At 49.8% G+C, this 21,894-nt stretch overlaps 1 protein-coding gene across 3 annotated transcripts in view; it reads left to right on the top strand.

Annotated features, from left to right (window-relative positions):
- Positions 1 to 21,894, top strand: part of CDH4 (cadherin 4) — a 573,059-nt gene that overhangs the window by 245,051 nt on the left and 306,114 nt on the right. The gene's annotated exons all lie outside the window — the stretch shown is intronic.

Genomic DNA, 21,894 nt, shown 5'->3' with positions numbered 1-21,894 from the left:
TCTTGTTTATGGTTTCCTTTGCTGTGCAAAAGCTTTTAAGTTTCATTAGGTCCCATTTGTTTATTTTTGTTTTTATTTCCATTTCTCTAGGAGGTGGGTCAAAAAGGATCTTGCTATGATTTATGTCATAGAGTGTTCTGCCTGTCTTTTCCTCAAAGAGTTTTATAGTGTGTGGCCTTACATTTAGGTCTTTAATCCATTTTGAGTTTATTTTTGTGTATGGTGTTAAGAAATGTTCTAATTTCATTTTTTTACATGTAGCTGTCCAGTTTTCCCAGCACCACCTATTGAAGAGGCTGTCTTTTCTCCACTGTATACTCTTGCCTTTTTTATCAAAGATAAGGTGACCATATGTGCGTGGGTTTATCTCTGGGCTTTCTATCCTGTTCCACTGATCTATATTTCTGTTTTTGTGCCAGTACCATACTGTCTTGATTACTGTAGCTTTGTAGTATAGTCTAACGTCCAGGAGCCTGATTCCTCCAGCTCTGTTTTTCTTTCTCAAGATTGCTTTGGCTATTCGGGTCTTTTGTTTTTCCATACAAATTGTGAAATTTTTTGTTCTAGTTCTGTGAAAACTGCCATTGGTAGTTTGATAGGGATTACATTGAATCTGTAGATTGCTTTGGGTAGTATAGTCATTTTCACAGTGTTGATTCTTCCAATCCAAGAACGTGGTATATCTCTCCATCTGTTTGTATCATCTTTAATTTCTTTCATCAGTGTCTTATAGTTTTTTGCATACAGGTCTTTTGTCTCCTTAGGTAGGTTTATTCCTAGCTATTTTATTCTTTTGTTGCAATGGTAAATGGAGTGTTTCCTTAATTTCTCTTTCAGATTTTTCATCATTGGTGTATAGGAATGCAAGAGATTTCTATGCATTAATTTGGTATCCTGCTGCTTTACCAAATTCATTGATTAGCTCTAGTAGTTTTCTGATAGCGTCTTTAGGATTCTCTATGTATAGTATCATCTCATCTGCAAACAGTGACAGCTTTACTTCTTCTTTTCTGATTTGGATTCCTTTTATTTCTTTTTCTTCCCTGATTGCCGTAGCTAAAACTTCCAAAACTATGTTGAATAATAGTGGTGAGAGTGGGCAACCTTGTCTTGTTCCTGATCTTAGTGGAAATGCTTTCAGTTTTTCACCATTGAGAACGATGTTTGCTGTGGGTTTGTCATATAAGGCCGTTACTGTGTTGAGGTAAGTTCCCTCTATGCCTTCTTTCTGGAGGGATTTTATCATAAATGGGTGTTGGATTTTGTCAAAAGCTTTCTCTGCATCTATTGAGATGATCATATGGTTTTTCTCCTTCAGTTTGTTAATATGGTGTATCACGTCGATTGATTTGCGTACTTTGAAGAATCCTTGCATTCATGGGATAAACCCCACTTGATCATGGTGTACGATCCTTTTAATGTGCTGTTGGATTCTGTTTGCTAGTATTTTGTTGAGGATTTTTGCATCTATGTTTATCAGTGATACTGGACTGTAGTTTTCTTTCTTTGTGACATCCGTGTCTGGTTTTGGCTGCGCCGCCTTCTTTAATCCTCCGAGCAGCCCTTCGAAGGGGGTGCTGATTTTTGCATCCTTCCCCAGCACAGGAACCGAGCTGTAAACAGAATGTATACCCAGGCTCTCCTCCCAGGTCCTGAAGGCCTGATGACCCTCCTGCCTGCTTAGTAGAAATCATTAACCTCAGGAAGCGTTCAGCCTTGTTGGGAAGATGGGATTATAATCATCCAAACTACGGCAAGAAAATGAAGGGGATAATTAAGTGTTCAAATGGGTGATGGATCCTCGCCTGTGCTGGAGGCCCACGGGGATTTGTGAGGGGCTGCAGCTTCTTAGGGGCAAATAGAATTGATATCATACTAGGAATGCAGGGGGGCCTTCCAGGCCAGAGAGGGGCCTGCACCCGTTATCAGGGATTGAATGTGAACCCCAGCACTTTGGTCTGCTTTGATTTGAAGAGCACTTACAAGATGGTTAGTTTCTTTCATGATCATTCCATCAGAAAGGACTTCCACTGCACCAAAGCTTGCTTTTCATGGTTCTCCAAGTACGTGCCACCATTGCTGGTTTCCAGGACCATGGGGAGAGTTCTGTGTCTCTGCACATCCAGCTGGACCCCCAGCTGCTGCGGGGCAAGGACAGCCCGGCCCGTCCTGTATCCTCAGCACCTTGTGTAGCAGAGTGATGGAAAACGGCCTCTGAGATGAGGAGGTAAATCGACAGGTGAATAACACATGATTTTCTCAAACTGGATCAAACGGACCTCTCAGGAAACCCATCTTGGAAGGACAAAACAAGTCCAAAGGGACAGTGACAAGAAGTGGGGGTGCTCAGCCTCACATCTGTGCTTTGCTGAGGGCGTTGTAAGCTGAGTTCTGGACAAACGTATCACTGAGGGAGCTGGCCGTGAGCACACAGCACGCATTCCCTCAGTCTTCCGAGGACCTCAGAAGGATGAGCACATCCCCACTTTACAGAGGGGAGACCCAGGCACGGAAAAGTAGGTTCAACGAGGTCTTGGAGTGGCCAGGATTCAAACGCTGTCTGTGCCCAGCTCTGAGCCACATTCTGACCTGCCTGACCTGGGTTTGATGGGTGGACACTCACCGTTCCCAGGAAGCCATGTGGAACAGCAGACTAGAGGACTCCAGGATGCATTTCCTACGGGAACACTGCCAGAGCTCCAGGCCCCCTGAGTGTATCGTGTGAGCTGGGGCCAAGCTCAGCCACGCAGCCACCTGTCTGCCAGAGCTCTCACATGGTGCCTTCCTAGAGCTGGAACACTTGGCAGGTGGGCGGGGCCTGAAGGCGGTGCTTCCAGTTGTGGGGGAAGGAGAGCCAGCCTGGCGAGCAGGGGAGCGGGGCAGACCCCCTGCCAAAGACCCCGCCCCGCAGCTGGAGAGTTGGTGCAGGTGGAGTTGCAGCCTTGAACTCTGAACATGTAAGCGAGGCGCCGTGCCGTTTCTGACACCCGGTGTCTCATCCATTACAGTTTAATTTGATCTTTTTTAATATCACATTAAAATGTTTCCATCCTGGAATGCGTGGTCATAGCAAGCATAAATCTGCCACACCCACAGTGCTTCATTTATATTAGCTTTTATTTAACTTGGTGACAGGTAATTTGTTTTTATTAATTGATTCATTTTCCCCCTCCGGTCAGGCAGGCTGTGGCCCTGGGGGCACGTGTGCACAACAGCTCCCGGCGCGAGCCCAGGCTGCCCCTTCACCTCTGTGGAAACTTTAATGGACCGCCCAGGTGCCTGTGTGTCTTATTATCCGCTCCAGGGCCTCTCCTCTCCCTTCAATTTTTTATTTTTAGGTTATCCTGGCCAATTGATTAGTCGGATACTTGCTACTGAGATGGGCTGCAGCCCTCTTCAGCGTTCTGCTTTAAGCGGAGTTGGAGAGAGATACACAGAACCGTTGACTCGTGGGCATGTCTGGGCAGCTACATCGCATTCAGAATGCGTGTCCTGCGGTCAGGCTGGCTGGCTCGGTCAGCCGCTGGTGCCTCGAAATGAGATGCTTCAAAACAAGCAGCCTGGTTTGGCTTCTGTCTGCACTTCCTCTGCTGATGTTTCCTTGGCCCAAGTTACAGATGGGTGAATCCGGCTTCCCCGAGCTGGCTGGCCTTGTCCAGCCAGCTGTCCACCCTCCAGCCGTCTCTCTAACCAGAGGTTTCCTCCTTTATGCTGGAACCTTTGAGGCGTCATCGGGAAGCTCTGTCCACTCACGGCCTGTTGCATCCTCAGGGGATTCCTGGTTGGGCTGGAGAGTGCTCGGGGGACTGTGAGGCTAATCCAGCCCCGTGTCGGGTCCACCCCTGCCCACGGCCCTCTTTCACGGCCCTCTGGAGAGCACCCTTTGTGAAATATTTCTCCCTCCAGCAGCCTCTAGGTCCAGAGCCGCAAGTTTCACTAACATTCATTTTAGGAACACCTTGGCTGATCGCAGGTGTCATGTGGTCTTCGGGGCATCTCCAGGGCCACTTGCCTTGGCACAAATGGCCAGGGTGGGAGTGGACATGCACGTTTCTACCATTCATTTGGGGAAGACACACCATCCACCTGCCTCCCCGACCATCAGGGTGGATAACTTTGCTTTCATCACCTGTAAGCAGTGAGTTCTCCTCTTTACCAGGAAGATATGTACCCGTTTCCCATGTGGGATCCTACTGTTGGGTTTTGCTTTTCTATAAAAGTCAGATTAAACATGGTTAATATTCAGGGAAAATTACTTATGATAGCCAAGAGCTGTTGGTGGCTGTGTGCTAGGACAAGCCCGACCACCTTGCTTGGGTTTTCTCATGTAAAGGGAACAGATATCTCATTAACACAATTCTATCTGCCTATCAAAAGGGAAAGGAAGCTACCTTTGGCTTGAATTTTGAGACAGGCTGTGTCTCTATAGGGCTGTTGTCTGCATTGTGCTTACTCTTCACTTTCTTTTGATGCAATAACGCAGGCGAAAGTGATTTGTAAATACTGAAGCAGTACAGGCAACGTGGGTCTGTTATTACTTACCCATGCAAATGTCCCATAATTATAATTGGGGCAAATGGTTTTTCATGGTTTCGATGATGACATTTTATATATATATAGTGCTTTAAACTCTTCTCAAAGTTGTTTTTCATATCCATTGTGTCATTTAATCCAACTAATTGAACTTAAACTGGAACAAAGAAAAACATTGATAAATTAATTAAATCCAGTCCTTTTATTGGGGGGAGGGAACAGGAGGGGTGGAAAAACACAGCTGTCACAGCTGGTTTGTGGACACCTAGTAAAAATGCGACTTTGGGCTTCCCTGGTGGCTCAGTGGTTGAGAGTCCGCCTGCCGATGCAGGGGGCACGGGTTTGTGCCCCGGTCCGGGAAGATCCCACATGCCGCGGAGCGGCTGGGCCCGTGAGCCATGGCCGCTGAGCCTGTGCATCTGGAGCCTGTGCTCCGTAAAGGGAGCGGCCACAACAGTGAGAGGCCCGCATACCGCAAAAGAAAGAAAAAAATGCGACTTTACGGGAAAAACAAGAACAACATACAAGATCTACACCCCTCCCTGCTTCAGATTATTCATATTAAAAAAAAAAGGGAAAAAAAAACCAGGAAAGAAATTCAATTCCTATTTTAATATCACGAAATACTTAGGCATTGCTTTCCTATTCTTTTCTCTGACCCACCACCATAACTAATTTTTGAGAATGTTTTTTATTCTCAAAAATACATATTTCTGCAAGTTTGATAATAGGAAGTTTTTATAAGAACCTGTGATGATAAGAAATCTTTTCATAAGAGAGTCAAAGACATAGGTCAGTGTTTCTCAACCTGGACACTGTTGACATTGGGGCTGCCCTGGGTGTTCAGCAGCATCCCTGGCCCCCACCCGCTAGGTGCCCGTGGCAGCTCCCCCAAGTTCTGACAACCAAAGATGTCTCGCCCAGTGTCCCTGGGGTGGGAGTGGGGTGGACCAGTTGCCCCCAGTTGAGAAGGGCTCACGAAGACCTGACCGTGCTGCAGAGTGTTTGACAGGCCTGCGAAGTCAGGCTCCCAGGCAGGGCTCAGCTCCCATGCAGTGGTCTGGGCGTCCGGCGCAGTGTCTCCCAGGATTGGCTCATCCTCGGATCAGAGCGTCGGGCCGGCGCCTGGATCGTGACATCAGCTCCCGCTCATCACGACCATCCATTACCTCCTCTGCTTCCACGGGAGAGAGCCTGCCGGGGCTCCCAGGGCAGAGAGGAGGCCAGGGTCCAAGCAGGGCTTCATCTTCCAGAAGCTCACAGTATCTGAGGAAGAAAACCAGAGTAATATCCTAGTAGCAACAACTGAGAAGACATCTAGAAATTGCTTCTTGATATCAGATTGTGCTCTGAGGCTCATCCGCCGAACCTCCTGCTTCAGGGAGGATGCTGTGTGGGCCCCAAACCAGGAGCTGCTGGGGCAGTGAGCGAGCCTCCTTCCCTGCTGTGTGTACCTCGTTGAGGGGCTGGGAGAGGTTTGGCCTTACGCAGTCGTGCCGCTTAAATAAGACGGCTCCTGAGAGGGCGGAGCATCTACCCCAGGTGACACTGAGGCCAGGGTTCTTCTTTCATGGGGGACCGAGGGCAGACAGCCCTCCCCACGGGGTGGTGCTTTGACCCAGGGTGAGGGAGGTTTCCCCACACGCCTCCTGGGGCGGTCTCTTGGATATTTCTGGGCCGCAGGAAGAGAGTAACCGGAGCGTAAGTACAGACCGTGGAGACTCCTTACCTTTGGTCCCGCAGCTTGAGCAGCTGCAGCAGGAGACTGAGAATTCTGATTTAGGACATGGACCAGAGGAAGGACGTGATGGGTTCTGCTTGCACCCGAAGGGCCCACATGACGAAGCAGGTCAGCTAAGCGTTTCCCCAGCACCCTGGTGTGGAAGGGTTATGGACACACACACACACACGTGTACACACATGTACATGCACACAAGTCACTCATACATATGCACACAGGTATACACACAGGGTTCTTTTCCTACATTAACTCTTCGCTAAATCCTTCAGAGTAGGGATTCATTTAATTTTGATGCTGAAAAGTGGTAAGAGGCTGAAAGGCCAGAGCAGCCCAGGGAGAAGGCTGCTGCTTTAGCTCAGTGCCCAGGAAAACGCCGGGGTCGCCGGCTGAGCTGCCGAGACCTGAAGGAGGAGAAGGGAAGCAGACGCAGAGTCCCTTGTGCACGTGTTGTAAATGGTGCTGTTCTGCTTGTCTTCCAGAACCAGCACCAAAGTTTTTGAAGAGCCCGTGTTGGAATAGGGCCATGTTCCCGGAAGTCAGCCTTTTGCCTTAAAAAGGGGAAGCTCTGCAGAAGCAGATGGGGAGTTGGGAGGACTGGCCGTTGCTGCAGCTCTGCAGGCCACTTCCTTCCTCGAGGGTGCCCGCCGCCCCGCCAGAGCGAGGGTGGGGAGAGACTTGCATGGGGGCCGCGAGGTTCCGCCGGGCTGCTCTGTCCCCCAAGTGGCAGGGGAGGGGATTGTGTGCTCTTCGGTCGTGAACCGTGGGGCTTCCCTAAAGCCCAGCAACAGTGTATCAGTCTGTACCTAACATTCCTCTCCCTCATTCTTAGTGCCATTTATTAAAGCTACAAAAAAACAAACTCACTGAAATTCAATAGCTGCTGTAGTCAGCCGTGCTACTTTGTATTTATGCCACTGGAGCTAGAATATTGCAATGAAACAGCCATGTTTCCACTTGGAATTCTCCCTGTTGAATATGTTCAGAATAGATGCATTAACTATATCCACTTAAAAAGGAGGGCACTTGGAAACTGGTGAATCTGAACAAGGTCTGCCCCGGGGTTCCTTGTGTTGTGACACTTTCCTCACCCTGCTCCTGGGCAAGGACCCCACTGTGTAAGGTGTCATCGGGGAGCCTGGGGAAGAAAGACTCAGGAATTCTCTGCACTGATTTTGCAGCTTCTGTGAGTCTTAAACTATTCCAAAGTTAAAATTTAAAAAGCCCATATTCACCACTTTCAATTCTCATTGGATAATAACCCTAGATGGATCTCTTGGGTTGAACGATAAACAAATTCTCCAGCCTAGCCTTTAATGAAAAGAAAGCAGAGTCTCACATACAAAGGTGCCTTCTCTTTACCGCTCTTCACCCTCCCCACCATTTAAAATTAATCCTTCTTTCTAATGTGAACATTGAAATAGGCATTAACATTGCAAGGCTGGTTCCAATGCCAGCTTTTTATTCCCAGGTCAGAAACGACTTAAGACAGGTCATTTTCTAAATGATAGCTCTGTTGTTATTAAGCTCAAACGGTACCTTGGACAGACCTCTCAGGAGGCAAATTCCCTGGTTCATCCTAATGCCCATTTTCTTACTCATCCCCTGTATAATTTAGCACAGCTGGAACTTTCTGGTGACGGGAGACCAGACTGGAACAAGAGAGGTTTGCCCGAGGGGTTGAGCTGCTGCAGCTGTGCTTTTGGAAGAGCTTTCGCGGGAGTTTTACTGGGAGTGAGAGGGTTACGGGTTCGTTTCTGTGCCCCACTCAGGTTTGCACGGTGCATCTTTGGGTGGTTCTCATCGCTTGGGAGCCAGCACACCCGCTTGGGAAGGGCAGCTCTGGTCACTTCTTGCCTCTGCAAGATGCTGAGGATGCCTTGGGAGGTGTCTGCAGGCTGCTCACAAATGGCTGTGACCCCAGCAAACATGTCCTTTGTATACAAGATCCACTTCAACTGAACACCCTCCACGTGCAGGAGCCAGAGACTTGCTTAAAGCTAAGACAGAGGGAGGAAAGCAAAGACTGACGGAGCGTCCGCTGGGTGCGTGACACCATGCAGCGGCCACCACCTGAGTCTCGCTTTCTCTGCAGTAGCCACTGTGGCCTCGTTGATTAGCTGCTGTAACCAAGAAACCCCAGCTCCCCGGGACTGTGCAAGCCCCTTTCTTGCTAGCGTCCCAGAGCTCTGCAGATGTTCCCCACTCACCCTCACGCAGAAACCAAGACTCCTTCTGTCTTAAGAGTCCAGCTTTCTCTGGGTCCCTGGAGTTCTCTCCATCCAACTGCTGGAGTTGAGAGAGACTAAGGGTGGATACACATGTGTCTTCAGGATGGAAGAAAGGGCCGTCCCCACGTGGGCATCTGCTCCCATGGAGGGGCACACATGCTCGGTGGTCAGCCACCCGGCTTCACACAAAAGTTAGCACTTGCATTACCTCCATTTTACAGATGAAGAAACAGAAGGTCCGAGAACAGCCATCTTTCCCCAGAGCACGTAGCTAAGCCAGGGGAAGGGGCTTGGACCCAGGCTCTCCACTTCCAGGGTAAACGTGCATCCCGCCGCCCCCTCCCTCTTGTCTGATGGGCACCGACCGTCCAAGTGTTTCTTTTCTGACTTTGCAGAAGCCCCCACGGAACATGACGCGTTCGAAGCTGCTTTTTCCTCTCTTTGCAGGAATGAGCACAGCCACTTAGCATCTATGTCACGCATGTCACACAGGGGCTTAGCGAGAGTTCTGTCTGAAGAGGGAATCAAAGACCTCCCTAGAGCCCGTGTCCTGTGGTCTGAATTCCCGGGCACTCCTCTACAGAACAGGCTCACTGCTGGTGTTCTGAATGCTTCACCAGAGCCAGGAGTTTCCTTCCCATGATGGACTCATCTTTTTTAAAGTTTAAATAAAGACCGCAGCCTCATTTGTTTTTCTTTTTAAAATGTTATGGGGAAAGATGATTTATTTCATATTCTTAGATATGAATGATGGAGAGAGTGGTTTCCATTTCATTATTGCAGTTGTCATATTTCAGAACTTCCTAAATATAGCTTTGTTTTTTAAAAAAAAAAAAAGCCTACAGCCTTACATCAAGATAAAAAGGTTTCTGTCAAAATCAAATGATATGTCAGTTTTAATGAGCAACTGAAAAATTAACAAATGTAACATTCTCTAATTATGTTCTTCCGGAAAGCTCTTTGAAAATTGACTCAAGTTTGATTGTCAAGTGCTCTGCCCCCAAGACATTAGCGACAGTGTGTGGGAGACTGGAGAAGGGCCTTCCGGGTGTTCTGAGGGGCTCTTTGCCCATCTCAGTACTTCCTAAACTTTGGGATTGTTGGCTAACATTCTCAAACTTTTCATAAACTACAACACGTACAGAAAAGTGAACAAATTTCATGCAGTATCCCTCTGAATTTTCACAAGAGAATGAACCACATAACCAGCACTCCGGATGCGCCCCTCCCCATGTTTTTCATAAATAAAAGCTGTTTTTAAAAGCAGAGAGCCTGTGTCGTCTGCAAATCCCCTCTCCTGTACCACGTCCCTCGTGCTCCGTGTGTTTCTGTGAAAGACCAGGCAGAGTCCTGCCCTGGTGTCTCCAATGGGCGGGCGCTTGGTTCCCGGAAGTGGCCATGGTTCCCGGCTCCTGCATTTAGGAGGCATCCCGTTCCTTGTCCCACTCACTTGAGCGCCGCATGGATAAGTCGTGACACCCCACCGTGGTCACAGAATGCGGCAGAAGAGCGGCCCTTAACTAGAAGCAGCTCAGCAGACCCTCCCTTCCCTCGTCTCACGTTTGCCCTTGTTTCGTGGCACTTTGGTTTTGGAGAGAGGGAGGTACGTCTTGTGCCATCAGACACGTTGGACAACCTAGGAGTGTGATTCTGAGCTTTAGGGGTAGTAGAGGCTGGAGCGGCCCCTCTTCTTAAGGATTTTACTGATTAGCAGGGGAACAGGGCACATCCAAAAAAAAAAAAAAAGGAGAGACAAGGAGAAAGAGGAGAGAGGGCAGGAGATGCTAAGTAGCAAATGTGGGAGAGAAGAAAAGACCAGAACTAAGGGAACTGAGAGGCGGAAGACAGATGATTTAGCCAATCTAGAAATTACCTAAAAACAAAGCTTAGAAACGTCATCAGGACACAGGGTGAGGGCAGTGCAAGTCCAGTCTCCTGGCCCTGAGAGAGGGAGGTGGTGTTGACCTTGCTTTTTGATGTGGTTTGTTCTCTCTTTACAAAGGCAAGGTCTTGGTCCCTGGTTATTAAAGACTGGGTGTGGTCCACGTACTGTGCTTGCTAATGCCGGGAGATAGACAGTTTAGAAAGATTTCCAACAGAGGCCCAAGTAAAAAGGGTTCTCTCTTTCATGTAGAGTCTTCTACTCCTAATCGAGATTTAATCCTGCAGACTTTGGATTTCATATCTGTAGGAAGGAATGGCTATTTCTTGGTGAGACATTCATACTTGACGCCTGAGACCCAAAGCCACGCTTTTAACCTTCTCTCGAGATCCTTTCTGATTGTGTAAACTTTGGAATTTGGAGATCTTGGATATCAGGAAGATAAATTTACATAGACGTATACCATAATTCCTGTTGCTCATGTATTTCACATTGCATCATTTACATATGCTTTAAATATCCAATGAATTGTAATAAGTGGGAACTTATAATAACACTGGTAATAAAATGGCTTATTCAGGTAATGCTGTTTTGTCACAGTCTCATTATGACTATGTAATCCTTATTAAAATCTGGATCAAAGATGAATTTCTCACTGGGCGCACTTCACAAGTACTTTAATAAATTCTACTTATTGCACAATCCCGGGGTGGATGTTGGCTTTTATAATTTCATACAAACGTGCGTGATGTGACATGGAATCCCTCTACAGGAAATCTGTAGTGTGATCCCTTGAGAATTTGTAGCTTTACCTTCAGAACTTCCTGTTCTTACTCTAGATTATTTTATTTGAAGAGATGTTTGCTGGGTGGAATATGTTCGTAGCATCATTTTTCATCGTTAGCTGTTTTGCATGTTGCCCCCAAATGGCCCTTTTCCTTAGAATCTCTTTCTGACAATAGCTGGAGTCCTGTGGTGTTGATGAAGGCCACAGAGGGTGGGTGGAGGCAAGCTGAGTGGACGTGTCAGAGTGATGGAGGGGCCCAAGGATTTACTCACTGGAGCCACACAGCTGAGAACTGACAAAGCCGTCCCTGACCTGGCACCTCCGGGTTAACTGGATGAGATCCACAGCAAGGCAGCAAGAACGGTCAAAGGAAAGGCTTGGAGCTTCTCCGAAAACAGACCCACAACGAGGATGCTTGGCTGGGAAGAGTCTACATTGGGAGTGTCTAACATCATGAAAGAGACGGACCTGCTCCACCAGGCATGGCTGCCTGGTCCAGGAGGCAGGTCCGGGAGCACACATGCCTCACCAGCGAAGGGGGGCCTGCTTTCCGCTTGACCCAGCCGGCGGAGACAACGTTACAAGAATCTTGCAGCCTTTTCCCTCTGTTGGATCCGTGTCTGCTGGCACAGTGCTGTGCACGGAGGTGGTGCTGCATACGTGTTTGGAAGACGGAGTTGCTCTTCGTCGTTGCCAGGATGATTAACACTCATGTCTAGGGGTCGAGGGAGAAATCGGACTGAGCAATCTTAACGTGGTTGGAATCACTGCCCACAGCTGCTCTCCAAACAGGGAGGCCCTGGACCCAGCCTGCCGTGTCCGAGTTCCAGATCCAGAACTCCGCGGCTGGGTGGCCTCCTCTTGCCTTGGTTTCCCTGTCTGTAAAATGGGCAGAAGGATCTGCCTCAGTGTCGCTGTAGGGACTGAACGAATGAATATGAAACTGCTAGAGGGCTGGCATGTCATGACGTTTGCTGTAAAATGTTTCCCAAATTAATTTAAATGAATAGATTTTTCCGAATGGGGCTCGCAGGCCATCCTTGGCGTGGGCTGGTGGAGGGCAGGGTGTCAATCTCATCCACAAGATAGCGAGACCCTCCTGGTTCTCCCGGGCGGCCCTCAGGTGCCACGTGCAGACAGTGGAAGCAGCACTGCCAGAGTCCCCGCTCGTGGGGCCTAGGTGGGCCTGAATGAGGCGGGGAGAGGAGCCTTGGCCCGGCTGTGGAGCCCAGGGGTCACGCTGTCCGGATGCAGCCTAGAAATTGGATGTGGAAATGCTTCCAGCAGCATCAGACAGGGAAGCCGATTTTAGACTGCTTATTAGTGAAGTGAGGATTATCCAGGATTCTAAAGTTTGTTCTTATCTTCTGCGCTGCTCAAATGTGGGGACTTGAGGAGATTTGCGCCCCTGGTTGGGGATCTGCAGCTGGAAAATGCATCAGGCGGCCTCACAGAAGTGGCACCTGCGGCTTCCTGCCACCCTAGGCAGAGATGCTGATGAAAACCAGAGCCAGCAAAACCAAAACAAACCGCAGGGCTCTATTTCTGCGACTGTGGAATACGGCCAGCCCCATCTTGATCACCCACGGAGAACGGACCCCAGATGGTTCCACAAAGAGGCTGATTCCACAGGCGCCCCAGGTGGTGGAGTCTTTTCTCCATCCCCCACCCCCAGGGGGGACGGTGACCAAACTAAATCTCTGTCCTTACCTGGTCTTAATGCATAAAGGACATTTCAGGTGTTGTGTGATGGTTCCTGCACCCTGACCAGCATGAGGGCCAGATACTGAAATGGAGACACGTCATCAGCACCAAATATTAAAACAGATCCCTAAATCTCAGACCTCCCCGCCCCTCGAGTCAAATGTAGCTAGTCTGTAGAAAGACCTGCTTCACATACAGATCAATACGAAAAAAACCACGCAACAGAAAAAAAATGGAGAAGTGGGGAAAAGACATAAATGGGAAAACACAAAACAAAGTGGTAAACAGACATATCTAGAAATGTTTTACCTGCCTGGAAATCACTTAAAAGCAAACCAAAGTGCCCTGCTTGCTCATCTAAATAGCAAAAACCTAGAAGTTTGGCGTCATTGTTAAGAAGGCCCTGGGGAAATGGGGCCCCCCAGTGGAGCGCCATGGGCCCAGTCTGGGGGGAGATAGACAGGTGCATGAGTACTGGTCTTCTGTCCTGGGGTCGCAGTTAGCACAAACACGGCAGCTTCAGGCAAGACCCACTGATGCACCCAGGCCTGTGGGTCAGAAAGCCAGGCCCGGCTCTCAGCTCAGGGTCTCACAGTGCTAAGAGCACAGGTCAGCCGGGGCTGTATTCTGTTCTCATCAGGGCCGGGGTCCCCCAGGCTCACCAGTTGGGGCAGAACTCGCTTCTTTCTGTTTCCCATGTGGCATCTTCCACAATGAAGGCCATCCAGCGAGGTGGGGCCAGGGGAGAGAGTTCTAGGCTGAGGACCCTGGGAGATTATGGGGAGGGGCCGCAAGGAGGAGGGACGGCCAAGAGGACGGTGTCGCCAAGCTCAAGGGGAAGCACGTTTTGAGGGGAAGCAGGGATCCACAGCAGCTGAAAACATGGGGGCAGGTGATGCAGGGCAGGCCAGGGGCCGACAGGTGAGCGAGGCGGCCAGCCCACTGGTGCCTTGGGCTGAGGGGGCGTGCCCGCTGCTTCCCTCTGTCCCCAGGAGCGTACAGACCCTGCGGCACAGACCGGTTAGCAAGCCGTGCCCGGACTGAGTGGCCGGTGTCCCCTGGGCATGGGAAAACCCAGTGACCTGAGAGGGCAGCTTGGTGCCAGGACCCCCAGCCAGCATGACCTCTGTTAGAGTCTTCCTAGCCGCCTTTCTCTGCAATCAGAGCTGCTCCGCTAGTGGGGACGTGAACGGGGCCACCTTCTGCTGCATTACTGAGGCCAGAACGGGCCTCCCGGTCTTCAAAGAGAATATATAGGGTGAGGATGTGACCGTGGGTGTGAACTGTGCGAGCCTGGGGGCTGCAGACCTCACGTGTGCCAGGCCTAACTACCCCTCTGTGCTGGGAGAGGATGTGGGAACCCCACACGGCCTTAGACCTGTGGGGTGGAACCAAGGAAGCTTCTGGAAAATTAACCCCATGTCTCCTTGAAGGAGAACAAGCCTCCCCGATTCCCACATGAGCATCTGGCCTTGCCGCCTTTCCACCCAAAATATATTGGGGGAGGTTTTTCTCGCCATCCTTTTGCTTTTCAGACAGGAATCCCCACCTGCTTTGGTTCACAGAGACAAATTGACTGAATGCTAACAAATTTGTTCTATTAAACATATTCAGCGGTAGGCAGGCACGAGATAACACAACTCCACTTCTATCTTAAATCGTTGTTTTAATCTGGCACTTGAAAATCATCATTTAATTTGTACATCCAGCTGGAAATACTGATTTTTCAGAGACATTTATTCTATGCATTATGTAAAATTCTATTTGCACTTTGCTATAGAAATATTACTTTGTGGCTTAAAATATTATTGAGATTGTTCGATTTTTTTTTTCCCCTCATTTCCCACGTGCTCTTACATCTCATGAACCGGGGCACTGAGTGGCTTCCCTATGGAGGTGGGAGAGGTCCAGCCGAAGACCCAAAGGGAAAAATCAGTATCTGCTTGCTTGGCTTCCAGGACTATGTATGTGCCTGGGTGTGTGCCTTCTGTATTCAATACAGTTGTTGAAAAGCTGGTAAACGGTGAAAAGCAGGCTCGAGACTTGACCGGGGCCGGGTGCCCACCAAGCCCCCAGCCAGCCGTCCACAGGCACCTGCTCTGGAGACCACAGCGGCTGTCGTTGGGTCGGTTGCAGGGTCTGGACCTGCAGAAGTGGCCCTCAGTGTCTGCGCTGATCAGGTTCTGTTTCTTTCCCCGAACTTCTGAGGTCTTTCCCCAAAGTTGCACCTTGTCTGGTCTCCCAAGGCCTCACCTCATGGGGATACCATAGAGCAAGGATGCCACCCCTTGTGACAGCCTCCTGCAGGTGTGGCGGGCAAGCAGCCTTCGTCCAGATTCACTCAGAAGTCACCCTGCCTGTCTGCAGGGACAGTTGGATACGGGAATCCCACGCCCACTTCACAATGACGGTTACAGTCTTATCCGTACGGACCATCTGCCCTTAACTGAGTCTTTCGTCCAAGGGGCGTCTTTGGCTTATGTCACTTGAGCCCCCACCTTAGTTGATCTCTCGTGACCCTGGCTGGGTGGTTATAGTTATTCCCATTGCACAGATGAGGAAGTTGAGGCTCAGAAGCAAGAGCTAATGATTTACGGACTTCCATGGCAGATTAGAGGCCGACAAGGAACAGGTCTGATGGCCTCCCCTGGGTCTCCAGCAGCCCCACGGAGGGTGAGCTGAGTCACGTGGGGGCCCTGGCCATGGGGACGCCCCCCAAGGGGCCCACGGGGCTCAACCTTACGTGTGCAGATCCCATCCACGGGCCGGTTTCTTGAAAATGGCTGCTAATACAAAGCGGACACAACTGGACTTAAAATAATGGTCCTAACACCAGGCTTAGGGAAAAAATGAATTTGTAGTTGTTCTGAAAGCCTTTTATGTAACATGTTTTTAGAAATAAATTGTATGTGGAGAAAGTCAGAAGCAGAGCCATCATTGTGGGGCCCAGTGCAAAATGAAAACACAGGGCCCCTTCTTCAGGGTATTAAGAATTTCAAGACGGCAACAGCTGGGCAGTAAGTGCACTGGGAGGCCCTTGGCGTCTAGCTGCAGAAGCCAGAGGTGACTTAGGGAGGCAGGAGGGGCCCTGTGTCACTTGTTTGAGCAGCCTTTTCCCAGGTAGGCGGGTTAGCCTAGTCTCCTCCACCCCTCCCAACCCTCAGCTGCACCTGTCCCACACCCACCCAGCACTCCCTGCCTCTGCCAGGCAGGTGCCAGAAATGGGGAGATTGAGAGCAGTGGGTCAAGCATGTTTCTTCATAGAGACCCCACCCCTTGGGCACGAGCCCCGGGGGAGATGCACCCGGCCAGTAGGACATCCTCTTGGGCCCTGGCTCCTCCAGCCCTTCTGTCCTCATTGGGGGCACCCAGGCCAGCCCCACCCCACCTCTGGGGGGGTGAGCGAGATGCCCACCTCCTTTGTGTGCAGGGAACCAAAGGCTCTGACTCTCCATCCTCAAGCCCCTGATGAGGACACGTGTCCCCGTGATTCCCAACAGGGCTGCTTTGCTTTGCTGAAGCCTGGGCCAAGCTATGATTCAGGGGCACGTGGGTGCCGATGCACCACTTCTAACTGGTCCAACACACATTTGCTGAGTCCCTGCTCTGCACCCCCGGCACTGAGCTGGACTAAACCACAGGCAGTCGGGCACACAGGAGGCCCCAGATTGTGGGATGTGGGGGGATAGCGTGTGCATCGGCGAGGGCCGCCGTAACCAAGTACCACGGACCAGGCAGCGTGAACAGCAGACATTCATTTTCTCACGGCTCTGGAGGCTGGAAGCCTGAGATCGAGGTGTCGGCAGGGCTGGTGTCTCGGGAGGCCTCTCTCCTGGGCGAGCAGATGGCCACCTTCTCCCTGTGTCCTCACCTGGTCATCCCTCTGTGCAGATCCTAATCTCCGTCCTCATCTCTTCTTGTAAGGACAGAGTCCTGGTGGATTAAGGCCTGCCCCAAGGACCTCATTTTAATTTAATTACCCCTTTAAATATTCTGTCTCCAAATACGGTTACATTCTGAGGTTCTGGGGGTTAGGACTTCACTGTATGAATTTGGGGAGCAAAGTTCAGCCCATAACTGCGGGGGTCTCTCCTGGGCAGTTGTTGGCCATGAGTTGGCTCAGTTCCTATGGCTCTTATCACATGCATCTCTCCCCCCGCACCCCATACACGTGCGTCTGTAATCATGGCAGGACGAGAGGGGGCAGAGCCCACTGGCTCTGTACACATCTCATTGGCTGGAGCCGGTGACGTGGTCACACTTCCTTCCAGAGCCTGGAGACAGTTCTCTGAGCACTGGGACATCGGCGAGCAGCTCCCACTCCTGCTCTGCTGCCCCCAAATCCCGAGCAGCCTCAGCCAAGGTTGGTGACCCATTAGTTTGTGGTCAGCTGTGGACATGAGGGCAGAGCAGGACTTGGGAGCCCCCGCTGTGCCCGGCACCCAGACGGGACCCCCCCCCTCCCCAGGCGAGCATGCAGGAGGCTGGGTGGGCAGTGAACAAACGGTAGCGTATTTCTTATCCAGTTTTAGAAACCACAGTTAGAAAGCTCTTGCATGTGGTAGCACATTTGAAGAACTGACTTTATTGAAAGGCAAAAAATTACATGAAAAGACCCATACAGTCCAGCCAAAAACGTATCCGTCAATATGGCTTGGTGCTCTGGAATTTGGGACAGTGTTGGAAAATATTCATGAAGCCACCCAGAGCCGTGTTTGAAATGGGAGACCGCAGAATACAGGGGCACAAGTGCCCCAAATTTTGTTGTCTAATTCATGGTAAGTAAGTTCGCTCCCCTGTGACCAGCGGGGCAAGCGAAAGTGCTTTTCATCACGTAACTTCAGACGTAACTTCAGCTTCTGGTCTTGGGGTTTTGGTTCCATTCATAAGCTCTGACCAGGGATTTTCAGTGCACCCTATAAATTCTGGGTGCCATGGGTGTCCACAGAGATAACTGGGGGAGTCTCCTGTCCCAGGGAGCATCTTACACAGCCACCAGTAATGAGAGATGATTGAGATGATTCAAAAGAACCCTCCCGTCTGGTAGATGTTTCCTTTTCTTTTCTTTTTCTTTTTTTTTTCTTTTTTAACTAATTACAATGTTGTGTTAGTTTCTGGTGTACAGCAAAGTGATTCAGATATATATATATATATTCTTTTGCAGATTCTTTTCCATTATAGGTTATTACAAGGTACTGAATATAGTTCCCTGTGCTGCACAGTAGGACCTTGTTGTTTATCTATTTTGTATATAGTAGTGTGTATCTATTAATCCCAAACTCCTAATTTATTCCTCCCTTTTCCTCTTTGGTGACCATAGTTTGTTTTCTATGCCTGTGAATCTACTTCTTTTTTGTAAATACATTCATTTGTATCATAATTTAGATTCCACATATAAGTGATATCATATGGTATTTGTCTTTCTCTGTCTGACTTACTTCACCTAGCATGATCATCTCCAGGTCCATCCATGTCGCTGCAAATGGCGTTATTTCATTCTCTTTTATGGCTGAGCGATATTCCATTGTATATATGTGCCACATCTTCTTTATCCGTTCATCTGTCAGTGGGCACTTAGGTTGCTTCCATGTCCTGGCTATTGTAAACAGTGCTGCTGTGAACGTCGGGGTGCATGTATCTTTTAAAATTAGAGTTTTCTCCAGACATATGCCCAGGAGTGGGATTGCTGGATCGTATGGCAACTCTATTTTTAGTTTTTTAAGAAACCTCCTCTATAGTGGCTGCACCAGACGTTTCCGTTTCTAATATCTGATTTTGAGATAAATTCTTCCAGAATGTTGATGGAATCCATGCATCTCCAAGGCGGGAATCTTCATTTCTTCGGCAGCCCTCGACGTGTGGGTGCTCAGTGGCTCCCAGTGATGAAGCTGATGCTGAATTGTTCCACTAAGGCAGTAATCAAACGGGCCGCTTGGTTAAACACCCTCCCGGCCTCTCCCCAGGCACTGAAGCCTGGTGCTTCCTTGAGTTTCTCTCCCATCCTGTTCCACCACAGCCTGTCAAAAACGGGAGGGCGGGTGGGAGGACAAACTTGACGACTGCTGCCTAGAATAGCTTATCATCTGCCATTTACCCTTGTGCCCAGAAGGTGTCAGAAGGGGAACTTAGTGTCTTCCCTGTACCTTTCCAGAAAATAGTCAAATACCCCAGTCAGCATTAATTCCGTATGTATTTGCATGGGTTTTTAATCAAAACACAGAACTTTCGATCAACTGCTGTCACACAACTGGAGTCTATAGTTTATGCTTGTGAGTTAATGTGTAGAGAATGTTTGTGAAATTGAACACATGGGAGGGCAATAAGACACAGAGAGTTCACACCTCAGAACAGCAATGAAGCTCCGCGTGGTTCAGCCCCAGGTTCAGCCTGGCCATCCTGTGTGTCACCCTATGGGGTGTGTTTCTCTGTTTTCAGTAAGCATACTGGTGAGCTTTGTATCTGTCCCAAGAGTCAATACGACACTGAAAAGTGCAAATGACATAGCAAACACTGGGACGTCCACCATCTAGAGTTAATAGATGGTAATCGATCTTTTACAGAAATAAAATCATTATAGGAAAGGTGACAACCCCTTCTGTCCCCAGAAGCAACACTTTTGAGTGTGGCATCTCTCCATCCATGCTTTGGTACTTTTTCTATATCATACACATACAGAGATTATGCCAAATTTTTATATTGACTTATTGAAAATGTGTGTACATGGCATCACACCCTGGCATTCTGGAACTGGCTTGTTTTACGTGTTGTTGTTTTTGAGATCTCTGCAGTGTCCCCACTCTGCTCCCTCCAGAGCACCTGAGGCGGTTGCTCCAAATTGCCCCATGGAGTTGGGTGTGGCCGTGCAGCTTGCTTTGGGCGATGAAATGTCCGTGGGATCATGTGTGTCACGTGTGTAACCACCCCCATGAGGATGTTCAGGGCCCTGTTTCTCGTATGGAAATCCTCCAGATCAAAGCAGCATGGAAGGCTGAACCACATCGACAGGGCAGCTGCTCCGCAGGGCTGCCTAAGCTGGAAGTAAACTCCTCGTATGGGGTTAGGCTACTGAGACTCGGGGTCGGTTGTTAGTGTAGCAGAACCCACCCTGTTTGGACTAATAGGGCCCGTCCCAGCTCTGTGTCGTCACAAGCAGTGTGGCAGTGAGGAACCTCACGTGCGTGTCCTGGCCCTAGTGTTCACATCTCTCTAGAGCGGTTACCTGGGTTTTCTGGGCCAAAGGGCAGTTGGCATTTTCGGCTTTCCTGGTGTGGCTGACTCGCTCTGCAAAGAGGCTGAACCAGCTTACCCTCCCACCGTGCGCAAGACAGTCCTTTCCTCTGAATGACCCCAGCACATTTGCCAGACTGAGGAGGGTGAATTCCATTATTTCATTGCTTTAATTTTCCCTAGAAGCCCTCTTTATAGATACAGTGTAAGTTGTGAGGCTCTGAAATATTAGAATTCCCTGTGATCATGAAAGTAACAACCCTGTTAATGAACAATAATTCGTACTTTGCACAATATTGGGGAATTTTCTATGTTGACATAAGGAAAGAAGAAGCTCTTACCAGTTCAGTGAACTTTTGGTAACACACAGGGGATATTTTATAAGCAGAACATCTTGAAAGCGTCTTTCTGTTCCTTTTAATGACTTGCATTGGAAGGGCCGTCAGTCAGCACGTATCCTGTCACTCAAGATGAGGGCTGGAGTAGCTCCGGCCCTTTGGAAGCATCCGACATGACTCCACGAACGATGTTTCGATTTCCCGGGACTTGGAAAAGTGACAGTTTCTTGTGTTCGTAGAAGTTTTGATGGCAGGGTTGGGCTGAGCCATAAAACTGTCGCTAAGTTCACGGATGTCACAGCTCCGCTAATTTCACAGCCGTAATAGGTTTCATTTGTCACTCGCGACACTGCCAAACCGAGCACTGTTTTCCTTCTAACTTCTGTTATAAGAAGTTTTTTAAACCCAAACTGCTGAGGGCACATCTGAGCTCCATCAGTGCTGAGACAAGGCCGAGATTGAAGTAAGAAGCCGCACAGCCAGGTGGCCACACACAGCAGGGCGGCTGCAGACACTCACAAATCACAGCTTTAAAACACCGTTGTCCTGGACCACCTGATCACACATGATCTCAAGAGTGTCAGGGGGCTTTTGGTAACGGGTCGCAGAGTTGGTACCTTCCCTGCCCTAAAGCTGCTAAGAGTCAGGAAAGCTGAAAGCCATTTGTCCGGGTGGGGCCCCTAAGGGAACCCCTTCCCTGTCACCTCACCCCCTCCGGGGCTGTGGAAGCAGCTCAGATGCTGACCTGGGTCATCAGCAAGGATGCCTTTTCAACTGGGCTAAAAAGAATATGGCAGTGTCACCTCCTCTCGCTCACCGCTGAGGCCCGAGGACCTCGGGAAGGGCCCCTCCTCCTCCAAGACCCGCAGCCGGCTTCGGTGCACATGGACCCACAGGTGTGTGATCCACCTGCTAGTGGGTCTCTTCGGAGGGAGGTCCTCACCCAGGGGCAGTTCTGCGCCCTCGCCCCAGGGAACGTGGGCAACACCCAGGGACAGTCTGGGTTGTCACGACCGCCAGGTGGATGCTGCTGGCAGCCAGTGGGTGGAGGCCAGGGATGCACTCGGGACAGCCCCACGACAGAGAATCATCCAACCCCAGCGTCACTAGTGCCCAGGAGGAGAAGACTGCTTTGGGACGGCCCGCCCTGTGAGGGTGTGGCCTCTGCCATCAGACCTGTGAGCATTCTGGGATGTTCTGGGAACCAGAGTGCATCCCGGAATCTTTGGAAGAAAGCCCGTGTGGGATGCATGTCCCTCAGCTAAGACAGGACACGTGATGGACGGTTACAGTGTCTCTCTCTGTTGACGCTGGAGCAGCCGGAACCCCTGACCCCAAGCTGCCGCGCTCCGCCCGGGCCCCTCCCGCAGCCAGTACCTGACCGCGCTTTGACCACCTCCCGTGAGAGCCTGGTGCCAGTTTGGGATCATTTTGGAGGAGTGGGCCTGGAAGAA

The sequence above is a fragment of the Neophocaena asiaeorientalis genome, unplaced genomic scaffold (assembly GCF_003031525.2).
Source record: "Neophocaena asiaeorientalis asiaeorientalis breed wild unplaced genomic scaffold, Neophocaena_asiaeorientalis_V1.1 scaffold606, whole genome shotgun sequence".
In the NCBI taxonomy this organism is placed as follows: Eukaryota; Metazoa; Chordata; class Mammalia; order Artiodactyla; family Phocoenidae; genus Neophocaena; species Neophocaena asiaeorientalis.
Note: the sequence above shows the minus strand (reverse complement) of the source record. Positions and strands in the feature narration are given on the sequence as shown.